Below are 20,316 nucleotides of genomic sequence, written 5' to 3' on the forward strand. Positions count from 1 at the left end.
GTATGAGATTAGGGGAGGGCTGGTCCCCTCAAGGGAAAAGGGGATGCTGTTATCAGAAGAAGAGAGGGCAGATGTCAGTCAGACAAGAGCATCAGCAATAGTCCACCCTCCTCAAGGAAGTCCTGGTCTAATGGGGGAGACCCAGGCAAACAGATCCTGTAATTGTGATACACTCTGGGAATAAAGGAGAGGGGTCCTTCAGACCCGCGCAAGGGGAAGGGAGGGGCTCTGGGGAGGCTCTGTTGGGGAGGTGATTCTGACACCGAGACTAAAGGAGGAACGGGAATCCTCCCACACACAGAGGCACTGGCTTGTGCCACAGCACAGCCCTGAAGTCGTGGGTGACTACAGACAACTGCGAGGAACACTTGTCACTGTGGTTGTTAAAGTCACAATTGAAATACTAAAACCATTCGACCTTGCCTGGAGAAGGCTGATGCTGGTGAGTGATACGTGGTGCTGTCAGCCCTTCCCTGCTGATTAGCTTAATCCACCTCTATATGGTGACCAACCACCCTGGTTTCCTGGGGTCTGAGAGGGTTCCTGGGATGCGGGGCCTTCAGTGCTAAAACCGTGACAGTCCGAAGCAAACTGGGACAACTCGGTCACTCTATAGTTAGGCTCCCAATTCATGAACACCCATCATGTGCTCAGAGGTGGGATAAGGGAGTGTGTGCTGTTATGTAAGAACCATCCCAGCATCAAAACAAAACATGCACACAAATGTTCACAGCAGCACTAGTCACCACAACTAAAAGGTGGAAACAACCCAACCAGCCACCATCTAACGAGTGGCGCTTCCATACGAGGGAGTTGTATGGCCATCATAGGGAGTGAAGCACTGACCATGCTACAACCTGGGCGAACCTGACACTGTTTCGCTGACAAGAGGTCACAGTTGTGTGATTCCACTCATATGGCATATCCAGAATAGGCAAATCCAGAGAGATAAAAAGATTAGTGGTTGCCAGGGGCAACCCCCATCTCTCCCCAGGGGAGGGGAGAATGGAGAGTGAGGGCTTAACAGGTATGGGCTTTCGGTTTGGGGGGTCATGAAAAAATTCTAGAACTAGACAGAGGTGACGGCTGTGCAACACCATGAACGTACTTAATGCCGCTGAATTATATGCTCTAAAGTGATTAAAATGGTAAATTTTAGGTGAAGTGTATTTTACTGCAATAAAAAAGTAGAAGCATCCCCAAAAGGTACTTAAACTAAGTGAACTAAAAGACAGCCCAGGGGGCCACATCTGGCCTGCAGATGAGTATCATTTGGCTTTAGGGAGTTTTAAAAGAATCTGAATTTGTGGCAAACACTTCTAAAAGGGAATGTTTCTCATGAAAAATTCTGATGACCAATTTGTTTGGAAAAATCCCAAACCCTGGCCCCACTTAAGCTGCAGCTGCCCCTGGTGCCAACATCAGGAGGAGGGCAGAGTGGCTACTCTGCTCTGGGGCTGAGGCTTCCCAGTCCCCTCCAGTCCCCTTTCCCCCAAACTTCAGCTGGAGTCCTTCCCCCATCCGCTGTCCATGCCTGGCCCCTACAGGCATGAAAGCATAGAATTTCCAACCCTTGCACAAAGCAATTAAAAGAGAAGCAGATAATAAAGTATGGCGATCAGGCAAATTAGAGGGTGACTTCCATTTTCATCCCTTTGTAAGTTGTCAGTGCATTACCATTTCCCCCAAAATGCTATATGACTTTTGAAAAGGTAAGGAAACTTCCCCTTAAAGCAGTGAATCAGAACCTTAGCTGCACACGGGAATCACCTGGGAAACTTTTTAAATTATTGAGGCCTGGCTCCTACCCCGACCCCCGCCCAGAGATTCTGATTTCTTTGGTCTGGGGTGCAACCCTGGCATTGGGATTTTTTTTAAAAAGCTCCCCAGGTAATTCTAATATGCAGCCAAAGTTGAGAACTACCACTCTACAGCTTCCTTGTAGAGAATTGTCCTTTTTTGTCCTCAGATGTCACAGATTAGACTACACACAAGTTGAAGATCTTTCTAGTTTTTACTAACGTGTCTTTTGTTGTTCTCAGTATCTACCCCTACAGACGCATGCCATCTTCAGCTGCTCCACAGTCACCTTGACAGCTACAAGAAATAGATGAGTAAATCATATACATATATTTTTTCTCTTTTTTTGGAGGGGGGGTCTACTGCTTCATTATCAAAACAACATCTGAAGCACCTCGTAAAATCTAAAAGTTAACCCCATATTTGTTTCCTTGGTGTGGAGGGCTCCAGTCTACAGCGTGCTTGGTCTCAGGAAGCCAGCTGATCCGGGACGCACGCTGTTTCCCCGGGCTGGAGTCAGAATGGTTTGTCATGTGCATTGTCCGAAGTGGTCACTCCCTTGCAAAGTGCAACTGTGACGCGATTACTGACATCCTGGCCATGCGTTTTCCACGTGCCCGGGCTTGGAAGCTCTCTTCCACCAGAGCAATTCAACGGCACAAAAAAGCAGCTGCTGGCAGGAAAAACAAAACCTGTTCCGCAGCCTGCACATATTGGAGGCATGCTGCCTACCCTGGTACCCACCTCTGCCGCAGGTGGCGGTGCCTGGGGCGGAGATGGAGCCCATGGCTGCCTCCAGCTCCCACGGGGGGTCAGCCGTCTGGTGGGCAAAGGCAGACTGACGCCTCCTTGTCACACCCACCACTGCTGTCTGCCTCTCTGCGAGCCCCCAGTTGGCTCTGCTTCCAGCGCCCATCTGTGACTTGGGGGAGAAAAAAAGAAATGCATGTGGTGAGTGAACAAGATTGCCCACGTCATCCTTGATGAGCCTCCAGTCACCCAAAATGTGATCGCCTTCTGATGGGGACAGACCCAGAGTTAACTGAGCCTCGTTTTGTACCCAAGTCTGAAAAATGGAACTGAAGATCCTTCAAGTCTCTGCAGCGATTTTTGGACTTTCTTTTTCTTTGAAGAAATAGGGGAGAAAATTAGAAATGTTGAGCAGGACAGATCATAGGTTTTCCCGTCTTGTGCATTTTGTGCACAGAATCAGATAAATCAGTACCAGTTTAGTTTTCTTGGCAAACAGAGAACACTTTTTTTTCATCATGGGCAGTGCAAATGTTGGCTTTTAGTTTTGGGGTTTTTTTAATTGACATATAGTCGATTTACAATGTTGTGTTAATTTCTAGTATACAGCATAGTGATTCAGTTATATGCATATATATTCCTTTTCATATTCTTTTTCATTATAAGCTATTACAAGGTGTTGAATATAGTTCCCTGTGCTATGTAGTAAGACCCTGTTGTTTATCTATTGTATATATAGTAGTTAGTATCCACAAATCCAGAACTTCCAATTTATCCCTCCCACCCCTTCTCCCCCTTGGTAACTGTAAGTTTTTTTTTCTATGTCTGTGAGTCTGTCTCTGTTTTGTAAATAAGTTCATTTTTTTATCCTTTTTTTTTTTTAAGGTTCCACATATAAGTGATATCATATGGTATTTTTCTTTCTCTTTCTGGCTTACTTCACTTAGTATGACAATCACTAGGCCCATCCATGTTGCTGCAAATGGCAAGATTTTATTCTTTTCATGACTGAGTAGTATTCCATTGTTTATGGCTCTTAGTTTTTAAGGACAGACCTATTCCCCAGTTTCCACTGAGCTAGAAAGTTAGTCATCCTCAATCCTGGCACATTCACCTAGTCATGGATTCATTTATTTATTAAATCCAAATATCAAATTATTTCTGATTATGAATAAAGAGTGTGATTTCCTGATAGGATGATAAGAAGCTGTAGAATTAAAGGGGGTGATGATCCTTCATCTTCACAGTAGAGCCAGAGTGCAGGAGAGGAAGCAGACGACCCCAGGTAAAACAGCGGCTCTGAGCCAGGTGGCCAGGCTGAATCCCAGCTCTGCCACCTCCTGGCCCTGGGATCTTACATGGGATTTCACCTCTGTTTCTGGGCTTCCTCACCTGTAATATAAGAGTAATAATAGGATCTGCCTCCTGGTGGCGCTGAGGATTAAATGACTCAACAAGCGTAAAGCGCTTAGAACATGGCCTGAACATCAGCTGCAAGTTCTGCTGCCCCTGGAAACACGAGAGGAGCACAAAGGCAAGAGCACTTCTGTGGCAAGGCGGGTTTCCAGACATGCAGCACTGTCACCAAGCCATTAACTCTGCCCTGGGTTGAAACGGGAAGATCCAGCCTAGAATTTCTGTGGGTGCCCTATGCTGACCAGTTACATCAGAACCACCTGGGATGCTCATCAAAAACTGCAGAGTCCCAGATCCCACCTGGGACTTACTGAGGCTCCCTGGGGTTAAAGGCCTGGGGATCTGCATCTTCACAAGCATCCCACGGGGCCGGGATGTACCCTAAAGCTAGAAAAGTATGAACAGAGTTAACAAATAACAACACTTGTGGAGCACAGATACTACTCTCACGGATCCAGTAGTGTTTTGAAAACGTCATTTGAGTATTATCTTTATGCACAATTTTTGCCCAATTATTCTACAGTCTGACACAGCGTATGCTTCTAAATTTCTCTCAAGTGACTCACTGTTTTTACAAAAGTAAATTTATTTTAAAAGGGAAATTTATTTCATTTGAGTGAATGAAAAATAGGTATCCTGCCGTAATTAGATGATAATGGTAAAAGTAAATATAATTTTTAAAAATAATGTTACTAAATTCCACCTCAACACTGCTACCTGCTGAAAATCTAAATCTGCAGCAGCATCTTTGTCTTTAAAAAAGAAAGTCAGCAAGGGTTAGGAAGAGGTGCTACAGACTCTCTAGCACAACAGTGTGAACACACTCAATGCCACTGAAGTGTGCACTTACAGTAAAAATGGTAAAATTTATGTTAAGTATATTTACCTCAATTTAAAAAAAGAGAATGCAGTGCTAAGGCAAAAAAGGTGTCATTTTTGAATAGAACTTTGATGCCCTGAGGACATTTTTCTTTTTACTTCATGTTCAAGACTACATGTAACAGGAAGACAGAGGATACTGCAAATCTGGTCTCAAAATAAGCAGAATGTTACTGAGTTTATCTTTTTTTCATTCTGTATCTCCTACTGATCTTCATTCCCATAGAAATATTAACTAACAGAAAACTGCTAAAAGTTATTAAACAATTAATAATTAAACAATTAGACATTGTGATATGCATGCCTTTCACAAATTGTACAGGTCATGAAGATTCATGAGATAATATGTATAAAGTGGCTAGCACATTTCCTCAGTTGTTCTTATCATCATCTCACTTAATTCTCAAATAATTCCCATGACTTAGGTATTACTGATATCCTCATTCTATAGGCAAGAAGAAGCAAGTCTCAGAGAAGTTAAGTGATCTATCCAAGGTCACACAGCACATGGCAGAGCTGAGGCCAAAAAGCGATTGTCAGACTCCAAGTGCCTGACTGCCATGCTGAGGACACTTTGCCAGGTCTTCAATTTTGTAAGAAGATTCTAACTGTTCCCAAAAGTGCACCAAAGCAAGTTTTAACTAATTTTTTCGATTTCAAAATGTCATTTACTTACTTATTACTGTTATCAAATATATTATAGTACATAGGCCTTCTTCAAAGTATTAAATGATTTACTCAAAATAATATAATTGAGAAGCACTTAATTTAAAAGACCCCGCCATCCTACCCTCTCCATCTCACCTTTCATGTCCTATTCCTTAGAGGCAAACCACCCTCAGCCCTTTGGTCTTTTCCCCTGGTACTTACCACCATCCTTCTAAGTAAGAAGCTTACACAGAAGTTTTTTGATTTACCAATTTTAGAATGTTTATTGGCTCATTTCTCCCACACTAACACCACACCCTTCTAAACCTCCTATCTCCCCGGCATCATTGCACAGCAATTTGGGAGTGGAAAATGTTTATGTTTGTGTCACGACCACATAAATATTGTTTCCTCCTAAACCAAGTGGATGCACTAGGACTATGCCTCCTTTCTTACACAGCCCTTTACTTTTCCTAGAGTTAATAATTGACTCGGTTTTTTATGTCTCCGGTTTCCTAAGTATTGTTTCTAAGTACTTCTTCAAGTGCTCTGACATCTCTGCCATGGGCCTACCAACAAAATGTTCTCTACATTCAAAGATTCAGTTTTATGTTTTTTTCTGGAGACCTCTCAGAATCTGTGTTTTTCTTGTTCCAGGCTGGACAAGTTGCTCTCTGAGGCTGCTGAACAGTTGTCATTTTGAATCATCTCTTTGCCACTGTCCTTGGAATTCCCTTTACCTCTTGCCCATTTTAAATCTCCTCTTCCCTGCCCGGACTCTTACATTTCTCTTTCTCATTTTCTTCTCTCCTTTTGTTGGAACACATTCCCAAAAGCTTACTCAAAAAGAGGGTAAATGAGAGGTAAATTTTTAAAGTCTCTACATGCCAGAAAATATCTTTGTTCTAATGTCACTGTTCAAGGATAGTTTGGCTGGTTAAAGATCCTAGATTGGAAAGCTGGTGACGGCTCTCCCCTCAGGTGTAACATGTCTTTGTCTAACACAAACCTACTTTATTCCTTAATGTAGTTTTATTGATGTTTCCGGAAAAAGCAAAGGCAAAGGTAGGGAAATTCGTCTGCCATGTTTAACTGGAAGTCCCCCCAACAACGTTTTGTCTCCCCAAATTTGTTGAGAGCTCTCATCCACTGTTGTCTCACCTCCCATTCTCTTTGCCCTTGTGAGTTAGTGTTTTCATTCCTTTAATGTCTTTTAGCTAGGTTTTTAGAGGAAGAGGAATTAAATGTGTCTCCCAGTGTGCTATTTTTAATTGGAGATTCCACGATGGTTTATTAAACAAAATGCAAATATCTTGAATTAAATTTCATTAAGAGGGTATTCTAAAAATTTCACAAATAGGACTTAAATTGTGGACACCTCGAGTTCTGCCAAACTAGGTTGGGGAAACACTGTTCTGTACTCTTTTTTCTCTGTAAAAGTAAGATCTCTCTTCTCTTCATTTTACACAGAAATTAAGTTCTCCACAATCTCTCCTTTGGTTAATTAGTATTGTCCAAGGCCAAAAGGTGGGATTAAGCCTCCCAGTCCTCCTTGAAACACACTTTTTGGGTACCTACTCTGCCCTGCTCACCTCATTTCATATAATAAAACGTCCATGTGTATGAATAGATAGTGAGCCCGCCAAAGGATGAATTTTTCTGCCCTCTTTTCTCTTTGTCTGAGGAGAGAAGACCACTTTTATATCTCCTGAGGTTTCTATTCCTTAGCTCAATTTATACCTTTCTTTGCCTTTTCTGCTTTCTGAAGACTTCCCACAATTCTTGGCTGTGGCCCCCAGCCAGCAATCACATCATTCATTCCAACCTCTGCTTCCATTGTCACGTCTTTCTCGGACCCTTCTGCCTCCCTCTTTCACTTATAAGGACTTCTGTGATTACACTGGGTCCACTGGGATAATCTAGGATAATCTCCACATCTCAGCATCTTTAAGTTAATCACGTCTGCGACGTCTCTTTTGCCATGTGAGGTAACATATTCACAGGGTCCGGGGATTAAGAAGTGGACATCTTTAGGGGGCCATTATTCTGCCTACCCAAGAGACGGATATTCTAGAGTAGCTGGTAAGATTGGCACCAACCAGATACACTGAACTTGACCCCTACCTTTGTCTAAAATAACACCTTATGTATGGAGAGCATATTATGTCCCAAGTACTGTGCTAAGTGCCTGACATGAATATCTCATTTATTTCTCGCAACAGTTCTCTGAAGTAGGCACTATTTTTATAATCCTTATTTTGCAGATGAGGAACTTAAGGCCCCAAAACGTTAAGCTATTTGCCTTTGGGCAAACAGCGGCTAAGTGGAAGGGTCCTCATTCAAACCCTGGTCTGCCTGACTCCGAAGCTGGCGCCCTTGACCATGTCTCTCTAATCCTCCTTTGCTTGCTGCTCATTTAGGTCCTTAGGCTGTGAAATACAACCACCTCTCCCACCCTACACGCCAGCTCAGGCTCAGTAAATATTTGTTGAATTTAACTCCCCAAAAAGGCATCTCTTGACGGTTTCCTCAGCACCTTCAGGGCATCCCTAATTCCCATGTTCTCCTTCTAGCATCCAGTTTTATTGGCCATTTACATGGCGTGCACTGAAGAACTTCAAAGACGAACAGAGCATGTGGTTTACTTCCAGAGCCTCACTTGCCAGTGAGCGGGTTATGACTATGACCTTGGAGTAACTTTTAAGTTTTTCTCTCTTTTCATCTCTGTAGACAATTGGCAGTTAATTTGCAAAAAGGAAGTATCTTTGTTCTCCCCTAACTATCCACAACAGAAACCAGCAGAACCAGAAGGGGAGGCTGGTAGCTCTTTCAGAGTATTTTTCATATTAATACATACTTTTACTATGCACGCACGCGCACACACACCTTACACGGGCAATTTTAGCTTCTGTTTCCTTTTTTTTTTTAATGGGAGTGTGTTCGACGTCTTATTCCTGTGCTTGTTTTTCCATTTAGGAATGCGCAGTGGATGTATTTCCACGCTTACTTCCTCTTAACCGTTTCATTCCCCTACTGATGCTCATCAAAATTGTTTCAAGTGTTTTCCCCGCAAGACTTGCAGGATAGGAACTTCATTTTGCAGCTCAAGTCCTGGTTATGATGACCTTGAGGAATGATGGGTCTACCTTTTACCAAACCATCTGGCACCTGGTCCCCAGAATGATTTTTCCAAAGCATAAGTTTGATGAGCTCTCCTCCCCCAAATTCCCCCAATGCCCTGCAGGATAAATCCAAATCCCAACTGCTGGCCTAGTGTACAAAATTTTCAGAATCTGGCCCCTAGTCCAGAATCAACCTTGATGGTCTGCACACACATTTCATGGCCCCACTGGCTTTCTCCATTCTGCTTTAGTGGTCTTCTTGCAGACTCTCAAATGCACCAGGCTGTCTGGAATCCAGACCTTCCCATGTGCTCTCTTTTCTACCAGAACAGCTTCCTCTACTCCCTCAAGACCAAGGTAAATTCTATTCCTTCTTTAGTCTCTGTTGAAACATTGCTTCCTTAGGGTCCTCCTTGGCTCCTCCCAGCCTGGATCTCCCTTTACTTTCCTTCACCCTGAGGACATGCATCATGCTAGTAATGAATCCTCAGTGTCTGTTTTACTGGCCATACTCTCTCACCCACTGGAGGGTCTGTCTCCTTTCCTTGCTGTACCCCCAGGGCACAGCGCACAGATGGTGGCCCACTGCAGGGGTCAATAAATGTTTGCTGAATGTGTGATGATGAATGACTCATGGGGAAATTTTACTGCTTCTAGTTAACACACCAATGCGTAGGCACAGTCTCATGTTGAATGTTTGGTTCCACTGACGGTGGTGAAAAAGAGAAAGATCTCTTACCAAAATACAGGCATCCTACTTTCTTTTTCAGAAGTACCTTATCTATTTTAAGAGTCGTTCTTTTCTTGTGGTTTTTATTAATTTATTTACAGCTTTAATCACTGTAATCCAGTTTATTTTAACTGAGTCTTTAAAAATACAATTATCTGAGGCAATTGGGAGCTGATCTTATTGTCTGTTGTTTTTCTTGTCTCTTGCTCATGGTGGATTGTTTCCTTGTGTGTTTTGTAATTTCAAATCAGCACATCTTTATTTGTGGAAGTCCTGTGCATCTAGACTGAAGATTTGTCCTTCCAGAGCTTGTGTTTAGCTGATTTCTTGGCTTGGGGACTCCTCATAGTATAAATTAGAACACCAAATCTATGTGAGTACAGTCTTATTGTGCCAAATTCAGAAGGGACATTTCTTGCCCACCCAGGGCCCAGAAAAAGACAGAAAAACATCTTAGTTATCGCCCTATGCTGACCGGGCAGATTTTTCTAGATCCCCTCACACCTTTCCATAAGGATGGAGCTCTTTGACAATCCTTGTTTGTGTGGAGGCCATAGTTCCAATTCTCCCAAAGCTTTGTCCTCTGTCTTTTGAGATGTTTCCAACTCAAGCCCCTCCCTGCTACGAGCATCCTTACGACCCTGGATTTCACACCCTCTTTTTCTGACTCCAGAGAATTATCCCTGTTTTCTGCTTTTAAAAGGGTGTTTGTTATATTTTATCCAGTATTTCTAGATGACTGTCAAACGTGGACAAGTTTTTAGATTATCTAGTCCAGAATATTGCCAAAAATGGAAACCCAGTGGACTAGTTTTTAGATCTTCCCCTCACTGTGTGCGTGAGTCTATTTTTTTTTTTTGTCACTTTGTTCTCCTCTTATTTTCTGTGTATTTACCACTTCTCTGCTGTTCTCTCACATTTACAACCAGTTACGTCACAGAACAAAATGCCTTATGCTAATAATTTCTCACATATAAACTATCCCTTTTTCCCCCTTAGTATTTGGCTCTTATTCCTGGTCCTTTTTCAGCTCCTTTCCTAACTATCTTTTTTTGTAATTTCCTAGTGAACAAGCACCAAATACAGTTAGCATTTGATCTGTATGTCACCTGCTAATGTAAATGCTCTTCTCTTAATACAAATCTATCCCAGTCTTACAGATAAAAAAAAAATCTTGAGGTCGACAAAACTGCTGGCAGTGTTTCCATACACACCACTGCCAAAAGGCTGGCAAACTTGGTGACGCTAAGGTACCGATATGTAAGTATATTGTGCTCTTTACACAGGTACTTACAGCCTGGAATGCGGTAGCAGAGGGTCCAGTTTATAATGCTGTTGACCCTTACTCATAGCTTACCAGGAATTTCTCATTTCTGATTCTAACATCAAGTAAGAATCAGATCAGTATTGAAGTGACTACTTCTGTCATTGCTATGGTCAAGGTTACATATTAGCTAACTTACAAATAAATCCCTCTCCATGACAGAAACATTAGGAACTGAAACAGTTTATAAGCACAGTCACAAAGCTTTTTCAAAAGGACTTTTTAAAAATTCTCATAGTTACGTCAGCTTTGGTTAGTGAATATTCTATCTGGCTTTTGTTCTCAACCTCCAAAACGGTTTTAAGAGTTGGTAAATCCCAATTTTGAGGATTTAGAGAATGCTCACTGTACAGTTACCTATGCTGCATAACAGGCCACACCTAAACGTAATGGCTTAAAATAACAATCTTTTATTTTGTTCCTGATTCTGCGGGGCAGGAGCACCATCTAGCAGGACTCAGACAGTTCATCTGTATCCCACGTGGTGTCGGCTGGGGTGGCTTTGTGTGGGGCTGGAGGACCAAGATGGCCTCACTCACAGGGCTGGCACTTCAGCTGGAAAGGCCTGAAGGACCGGGGACTGCACAGCTGGGCCTCTTTCCTCGTGGGGTCGGCCGGACTCCCTCATGTGTCTGGGGCTTTTGAGCCATCAGCTGGGTTCCTGGAGTCCCCTCCCTTGGCTTCTTTCTCCAGCAGGATAGCCTGGACTTCTTGACATGACAGAGATGGTGTTCCGCTCTGGTTAAAGGGGAAACTTCCAGGCCTCAGCTTAGAAGTCTCAGAACAATATCTCAGAACAATATTTCCACCACATTCCACCACTTTCTACTGATCAAAGCAAGTCAAAGGCCAGCCTTCAAGGAGGGAGGAAATAGACTCCACCTCTTGGGAGAAGAGGCTTGCAGCCAGAGGGGTGGGGAGGAAGTACTGGCGGCTGTCTTTGCAGGCAGTCCACCTGAAGATGCTTTACCCAAATAAATAAATAGCACCCATTCGGTTTATAAAATTGCTACAAATCAGTGGGGAAGTTTACTAACTACAGTTTAGGCTAATTTTATAACTGGTATTAGGATAGTTTATAACACTTAGATGAAAGATGTCCAGGAGTTTTCCTAATAAATATACTTTGTGCCGTGTTTGAATGTCACTGTTATTACTCAGCACTTACAATTTCAAGTGAGAAGGCGTAATCTCACTTGATTAACATTAAAGCTTAGGCCAAATTCACCTCGTCCGTAGGGTCTGGGGGATTACCTTTAGTTCATTACCTCTGTGTGTGTGTCTCCTCCCTGGTGGACACTTAGGAGTACGGGGAGACGTGAATAAATTGTCTTGTTTTCTTGTTCTGATAATACCATATTGCAGGCTTGGAATAACTTTCTAATCCCACTAATTGCTTTTAAAGAAATAACATGATTTGGATTTTGCAAATTTTATCACATCAAGTTCTGCACAATTGGGTACACCAAGATCTTACCATTGAAACCCTCCCTGGTGGTAAGCAGATGGATAATCTTGAAATGTGTACGTATGGAATTAAGTTTCGTGACTATCCAAATACGCCAACCACTTCCACGGCATTTGGAATTATGCAATGAAAAACATTTCCACTGATGCCCTTTTATGTGTTAATTTGGCAAAACTTATTCTCAATTATAATTTCAAATCACCTGAGCAACAGAAGAAAATCAGAAGTTGTAGCAAAACCAAGAACTTATTTGAATTTCATATTAAGAAAACATTTTTAATTAATTAATTGGCACAAGTTGAAGATAACCCACATTTAACAAGCCAATTCTGGTTGACACCTGCCAAAATATGACATATTAAATATGTTCTTTTTATCCAATACCCCTTAAATTGTGGGAAAAAAATTAAAGCAGAGGATACAAAATAATTTATTCCCATGAGACTCAGGAAACTTTAATTAGATATCCCCTTAAAGAAAGCAATTTGCTTTTGTTAAAATTTTTAAAAATCTATACTTTAAATGAACTTTAAATTTCAAGACTTTTTCAAGACACAATTGTCTAATCCTCATATTAATGGGCATGCCACATATTTTAATTTCCTGTACATTTACCAAGTCTCTTCAATTTAAAACAAGATTTAGTTCTAAGGTGCCTCCCCTTTCAAAAACACTTTCTCTTTAAGTCGAGAGAATTTTTTAAAATACATGTTGACCATCTATATCTTTGAAACACTTTAAAATATCTTCATGTTTAAAAATTCTCCTCCAGACTGATTTGGGGCAGCCTTGGCTCTTTCATTTTTCAGAACTACTCTCTTGATTTACTTTTCTGCATTGCACTGAGTTACAATATAGATTTTTAAAAATCACATCACCATTGAACTTGGGCCAAATGCTTTGAAAGAGTGAGTTTAGGGGGACTGGGGGGACGGGGTGAATTGTCTATAAATAGTTCTCCGTGTAGCATCCCCTGTATAATAAAGTATTATGTAACTCTGCCCTACAACGTAAATAGATGGTAATTTGCACTTTCCCATTAACTGTTCATCCTCGAATCAAATCCGTGGTCTTTTGCCAATATTAAGGTCTATTCCTCATTTCCTTACATCCCCCAGGGTCCCTACTATGATGGGAGTGGGTGGTAAACAGTCCCCTGGTTCTGTACACAGTTTGTACAGCAGACACACACCCAGCTGCTTTTATGCCTCTGCATTTCCAGTCTCACAGACCCAAAGGCAGTGTGGTCCACGGCTGGCCCGATGGCAAACACAGCCAGAACAATGCAACTACACTTCCATCACCTCCTTATTAACATCCTTTTCTCCTTTTAAATCATGATGGCCCTGGAGATTCTAGCCCAAGGCCATTACGCTGGACTCCAAGTAAGGACACTCAGGAAAGATTCCAGAAGAAGAAATATTTTTAAAATTTTACCAGCCTGGAGGGCCTATTATTAGGGTGACAGAATAATATGATTGAGAATTAACTGTACTTATTTTCTGCTGTAGACTCATTACAAAAGACTAAGGGGAATTTTTTTTTTCCCAAGCAATTAAGTCTTCGAGTCCTGGGGTGCTGGGCCTTGCTCAGAGGAGCCTGGATGCCTAGACGCTCTGCGACTTGGAGATGAATTATCAAAATGCCAGGGCCTCAGAGGGAAAGAGGCGGGAGTGTTATGTGGGGAAGGGGTGACCCAGATCCCTGAAGATCCACACTAGGGGTGCAGAACAGGGATGGGGGGCAGACTGGTAGGAGAGATGCTATCCAGGGCTTGTCAACGGAAATGCACACACACATTGCCTGGAGAACTTGTGAAAATGGAATGATGATTCAGGAGGTCTGGGGACTCCACATTTCTAACAGGATCCCAGCAGTGCCAATACTATGGGTCCTGGGAACTCACTTTGAGCAGTAGAGGTTAAGGAGAAGTAGGCGGAAGGACTTCAAAGGAGGGACACAGGGAAGTCAAAACGTCATACTCGGTGGCACTGGAGCAATGACAAAAGTTCTGGGTGGCTGAGTTGTACCCTGAGGGAAAGGATACTATTATCAACAGAGCTGTCCATCTTCAAAGGGATCATTCCAGTCTGTACAGAGCATCTGTTTCAACAGACTAACACTGAAGACTAAAGACTAAAAGAACTGAGACTAACAGCTCTTCCCCAATTTTCTGGCCTATTTCCCCACAACCTCTTAGACTTCTTGAATGACCCTAGGGAAGGAAAGGAACCCAGCTCTCAACCCCCAGTAGATTGAATTTCCAAACGACCTTGGCTTGTGGAAGGAGCAGTGGAGGACCTTGAGCTAGCTATATTTAATGTACAGGAAGTTTTGAGCACAAGTGTCATGGAGCAAATTCATATGAGTTACCCTTTCAGTCTCACACTTAAAGAATCAAATTCAGGAATCTATAAATATCCATTACTTTAGTTATCCAATCAACAAATGTTTAGGGGGTGCTGAATGAATTTCCCTAAGTTCTGCTGTGGGGGCAGTTTTGGAAGTATGGCAAGAGAAATGAGTTGTAGGGGACAAGGACCCCAAAAGATCTGAGGACTTAAATTCCTTATCAGTCAGTGATCTTGCCGTGGTCATCAAAGAGAGCCCTTCCCCTTACACACACTCTTCCAATTGCCCTTGGAGATTTTTCCCTCCTTCAAGTCCTTGCTCTTCATTTAAATATGATCTCACCAGTATAAACGTGTTCAGGAGAAAGACCCAGTTTGATTTTCTTCTGCCAGCCTCTTCCAAAGATAGCCTCGTATCCCATTCTCTCATAAGAACAAGTCTTAAAAATAAACTAAGGCAGTAAGTGCTGTGTCCAAAGCCAAGTGTGCTCCAAAGCTGAAAATAATAAACTTCAGGGTTCCCTTTCTCTAATCCAATTTTAAGAGCAAATGCCTTTTGTTGTTAATTTTGTTTGCAACCTCCAATCCTGCCATCTCCAGGACCTGATGTTTTATTAAAGCATTTCCAAATCTGGTTCTGATTACATAAGAAAAGTTTGTTCCTGTGCTCATCAATGTCACATTTTGCACGGAGATACTAGCTTGATTTGTCTTAATCCTCCAGAAGGTCTAAAATCTAGGCAGAGGGGAAGAAGGAATTACTAGATCTTTTGCCTGATCACCTGTCCTTAAGAAATCAAAAGTCACAAAATGCTCCTACAGTGTTTTTGGTTGGCTAGCAGATATTGTTTTGTTTGTTTGTTTGTTTGTTTGTTTTAATTGTCAATGTTTAACATACAAGAATTTCACATAAAAATCCAAATTTCTGATTTTCTCTCAAAAAATCAGATCTGGCAACATTTGGCTGCTGTCCCTCACGGCTGAGCACTGGTGTCATGGACACCTGTGACCCTTTTGGCTGCCAGCATCTGAACCTCTCTCCTGTATTCAGGGATGTCCCCAGTTCACAAGCCTTGGTGGGAGGCAGATGTCATTTCTCACTACTCAAGCTATAGACCCCGTCCTCATGAGCATGCGACCCAGGTCTGGCCAGTTAGGCATGTTTCCCCTGCCTTTTCATGGGGCAGTAGCTTTAGGAAGACTCCAGTACAGGAGAGAGCAAGTATATTCTTTCTGACAGTAGAAATGGTGAGAGCAAAGTCCAGTTTCTAGGAGGAGGGGATAGCTCAGTGGTAGAGGGCATGCCTAGCATGCACGAGGTTCTGGGTTCAATCCCCAGTACCTCCATTGAAATAAATAATAAATAAGCCTAATTACCTCCCTCCCAAAAATATAAATTAAAAAAAATTTTTTTTAATTCAGTTTCTAGGGACAGTAGCATCCAAAGGTCGGCAGTAGAAACCGTTTCCTTACTGGCTTGGTTCTGTGGAGTAATTTTGACCCTGGTTTCGGTTCCACGGCCTGTCTTTGTTCCACTTCCCACGGCCTGTCTTTGTTCCACTTTCCAAGCCGAGTTCTCCAGCATTCTTTCTTACCAATTGTGAGCTATCCAGTATTTCACTGCTGCAATCCTTTTCTGCTTAAATCTCTCATCTACAAACTGCCCAATTGAGGCAGGGCACAGAGTCCACCCAATCCTCTTCCTTTATATTAACTTCAGGCAACTTGTAAGACATGTGAGCTTGGAACTCAGGTCTTCTTGGAACTCTCAAGTGATAGAATTTTGTCACTGGGAGAAAAACTAAAGATTACCTAGTGCAAAGATTGGCAAAGTAATGAGAAAAGTTTCCCAGAGGCACCTCCTCTCTGACCATTTCCTTTCATATCTCATTGGGCAGGACTAGGTCACATGTTCACCCTTAATTTAAGGCAATCGGGAGACTAGGGTCACTGTGGTTGGCTTAGCCTAGGGCAGTAGTTCAACTTTGGTTGAATACTAGAATCAACTGACCAGCTTTTTAAAACACCAATACTGGGTCACACCCCCAGGCCAAATTTAATTGGCGTGATTGGACTTCTGACAGTGAAATTTTAAAAAATCTCTGGTGCTTTTGAATTGCCAAAGCAATACAGAAGAAAAAGAACAAAGCTGGAGGACTAACCCTCCCAGACTTCAGACAACACTACAGAGCTACAGTAATCAAAATAGCATGGTATGGTGGCATAAAAACAGACAAATGGATTAATGGAATAGAATAGAGAGCCCAGAAATAAACCCACAGATCTACAATCAATTAATCTTTGACAAAGAAGGCAAGAATATACCATTGAGAAAAGACAGTCTCTTCTGCAAGTCGTGTTGGGAAAACTGGATAGCAGCATGTAAAATGAAGTTAGAACAGTCCTTCACACCAAGCACAAAAGTAAACTCAAAATGGCTTAAAAACTTAAATATAAGACAAGACATGATAAACTTCCTAGAAGAAAACATAGGCAAAACATTCTTTGACATAAATCTTAGCAATGTTCTCCTAGGGGCAGTCCACCCAGGCAATAGAAATAAAAGCAAAAATTAACAAATGGGACCTAATTAAACTTATAAGCTTTTTTTAAAATCTCTATTTTATTTATTTCCTCCCTGATTTTTATTATTTCCTTTCTTCTGACTAAACTTATAAGCTCTTGCACAGCAAAGGAAACCATAAGCAAAACAAAACGACAACCTACAGAATGGGAGAAAATATTTGTAAATGATGCGACTGACAAAGGTTTAATTTCCAGAATATATAAACAGTTCATACAACTTAAAACAAAAAAACAAAAACCCAATCCAAAAATGGGCAGAAGATCTAAACAAGCAATTCTCCAACCAGTCAGAATGGCCATCATTAAAAAGTCAATGAACAATAAATGCTGGAGAGGGTGTAGAGAAAAGGGAACCCACCTGCAGGTAGGAATGTAGTTTGGTGCAGCCATTATGGAAAACAGTATGGAGATTTCTCAAAAGACTAAATAGACTTACCATATGATCCAGCAATTCCACTGCTGAGTATATATCCAAAGGGAACTCTAATTCAAAAAGATACATGCACCCCAATGTTCACAGCAGCACTATTTACAATAGCCAAGACATGGAAGCAACCTAAATGTCCATCAACAGATGACTGGATAAAGAAGCTGTGGTATATTCATACAATGGAATACTACTGAGCCATAAAAAATAATAAAATAATGCCATTCGCAACAACACAGATGGACCTACAGAATGTCAAGTAAGTCAACAAGAGAAAGAAAAATACCATATGATATCACTCATATGCGGAATCTAAACAAATTTTAAAACGAGGGCACTAATGAACACATTTACAAAACAGAAACAGACTTGCAGACATAGTAAACAATCTTATGGTTACTGGGGGAAAAGAGGCAGGAAGGGATAAATTTGAGAGTTTGAGATTTGCAAATGTTAGCCATTGAATATAAAAATACATTAAAAAAAAACAAATTTCTTCTGTCTAGCACAAGGAACTATATTCAATCTCTTATAACAACCTTTAATGAAAAAGCATATGAAAATGAATATAAGTATGTATACGCATGACTGGGACATTGTGCTGTACAATGTATAGATGCATTGGAATTAACTATATTTCAATAAAAAAAATTCTCCGTTGCTTTTAATATCATCCGTCTCTCTAGTCCAGCTCCTGACCCTTGCCCATTTTACAAATGCCAATACTGAGGTCCAAAGAAATATTAAGCTGCCCAAAGGACTATATCTTCAATTAATGTCAAATACAGACACAAGCAAAGCCATAAACATGTGAATGACACTTACTAGGACAACTCTGTTTTTCCAGAATATGCACGGGGTGCATTCTTTCTCTTAGAAAGTGAAGTCCTGGAAGCTCAAGGGCTGAGAAGCAGGAGAGTGTAGGGTGGTGGTTACCAAACTTGAGTGCATGAGAATCCCCTGGAGGGCTTGTTACAACACAGAGGGCTGGGGCCACCTTCAGTTTCAGATTCAGTGGGTTTGGAGGTGGGGGGGAAGAATAATCAGCGTCTCTAACAAGTTCTCAGGGGCTCCTGCTGGTCCAGCCACTGCACTAGCCACTGGCGCAGTGACTCTAAGAGCTCGGCTATAGAATCACACTGTCTTGGTGAGATTCTGCTCTGCCCCTCACACCAAGTGAGGACATGGGCAAGCTGCATAATACATCTGTGAAATGGGGCCGACAGTCGAAGCCTGGGCTTACGGCAACAGCTGAGTATTCACTTAGAATGTAAAACACTTACAACAGGGTCTGGCCCATAGTGACTGTCTAATGAATATTAGCTATTATCATTCATTCATTCTTCAACAAAGAATTATAAACTGAGTACTTCCTTTGAGACAGGCACTGGTCCAGGCACCAGGAGTATAGTGGTGAGGAAATCAAAGCCTTGCCTCTCAGAGAGCTTACCATCCGCGCGGGAGGCACACAACAGATGCCCTCATAAGTATATACACTACAATGTCACACAGAACTATGCATTCCAAGTAAACTGAACAGTAGGTGCACACAGAGTTTTATGAGAAGTTGGTCCAGTCTTGTTCACACCTTTTAGCTCAGGGAGGTGGTGGTGTCATGTTTGTAATGCAAAAGCCCCTTAGCAGCATGGCTCTTACCATGGCAGTTGAATAAAGCCCAGGGTATGGCTTTTCTAGTCCAGGCCTTCAGAGAAATAGATGGTATAAATATATATACATACAGCTGGACTAGGAGAGAAGTAACCTGCCCAAAGTTATATGGAAAAAGTGGTACCTAGAGATCTACCCAACACGTGTTAGGAGAAAGCAAAGAGTAGGGGACTGTCACTTCACATGCCACATCTGACTCCCTTCTTCTGGCTCCCCAGGCAGGGAGGGACCAGGGTAAAGCCATAACTCTCATTGTATATTTCCCCACTCTCCCTCTACTCTGTTCCTAAAACAGGCGACAGTGATGTAATAAGTTGCAAGGAGCAGCTACTTGCAAATCAGATTCCAGGCCAGCCTCATCTCCTCCCAGTATTATCGTTCTTCTCAACATGTTAAAAAACAAAAAACAAAACAAAAAAAGCTTTATGGATGTAATGCATACTCATTGTTGGGAAATACAGACCAGCAAAATATAAGAAAACAAAAGTGGTCCACAATCCCCTCACCTCAGACAAAAAGACTAACATTTTTATATCGAGTCCCCTCAGTATCTTGAGATCAAAGGGAGCCTGTCCTCTATGCTTACTGACTAGCCCGTTCCAGTCACACATGTTAATCCAGTTATTTATTTACTTATCCAGTCTGGAGTTGTTTCTGGAGGTCGGTTCTGTACATTTTGTTGGGTGAGGGGCATGAATTCGGGAGAGGGACTGGAGTTTTGTTTGGAGTTGTTTTTTCATTTGAAGTACTCACCTTCCAGCTTTGGGGCCAAAAAGTATTTCGAGCTTTTATTCATATGGAACTGGCCATGTCATTTGGAGGTGTCTTTCCTCCGAATTTTTTAGCGTTGGCACCTTTCTGTTCCTTTGAACGGTACGTGTTTGAACTTTGGTGACTGGAATCGGCTTCGGCCGCGAGTCTTTAGCGTGTAATGATGACTAGCAGCGGCAAGGGGTGGCCTTGCCTCTCCTGCTCCACCTCTTCCCGGGCTCAGGACGCTCCTCCGCGCCTGAGAGGAGCGAGAATGGCGGAATCCGAGCGAGGCTGGAAGCCGGCGACTCCCGGTAACCAGGCAACAGGGACCTCAGCAATGGAGGAGGGGGCGGGACCGAGGGAGGAAGTCGGAAGCTAAAGGCTGAATCTCGCG

At 42.2% G+C, this 20,316-nt stretch overlaps 1 protein-coding gene across 1 annotated transcript in view; it reads right to left on the bottom strand.

Moving 5' to 3' along the window:
• KSR2 (kinase suppressor of ras 2) overlaps positions 1–20,255 on the bottom strand; it is a 393,165-nt gene extending 372,910 nt beyond the window's left edge. The window contains exons 1-2 of the mRNA XM_064481173.1: positions 19,923–20,255; positions 2,545–2,722 (exon numbers count right to left, since the gene is read on the bottom strand). The gene's annotated coding sequence lies outside the window, so the exon portion shown is untranslated. The remainder of the gene's footprint in view (positions 1–2,544; positions 2,723–19,922) is intronic.
• Positions 20,256–20,316: the final 61 nt, after the last annotated feature.

The sequence above is a fragment of the Camelus dromedarius genome, chromosome 31 (assembly GCF_036321535.1).
Source record: "Camelus dromedarius isolate mCamDro1 chromosome 31, mCamDro1.pat, whole genome shotgun sequence".
In the NCBI taxonomy this organism is placed as follows: domain Eukaryota; kingdom Metazoa; phylum Chordata; class Mammalia; order Artiodactyla; family Camelidae; genus Camelus; species Camelus dromedarius.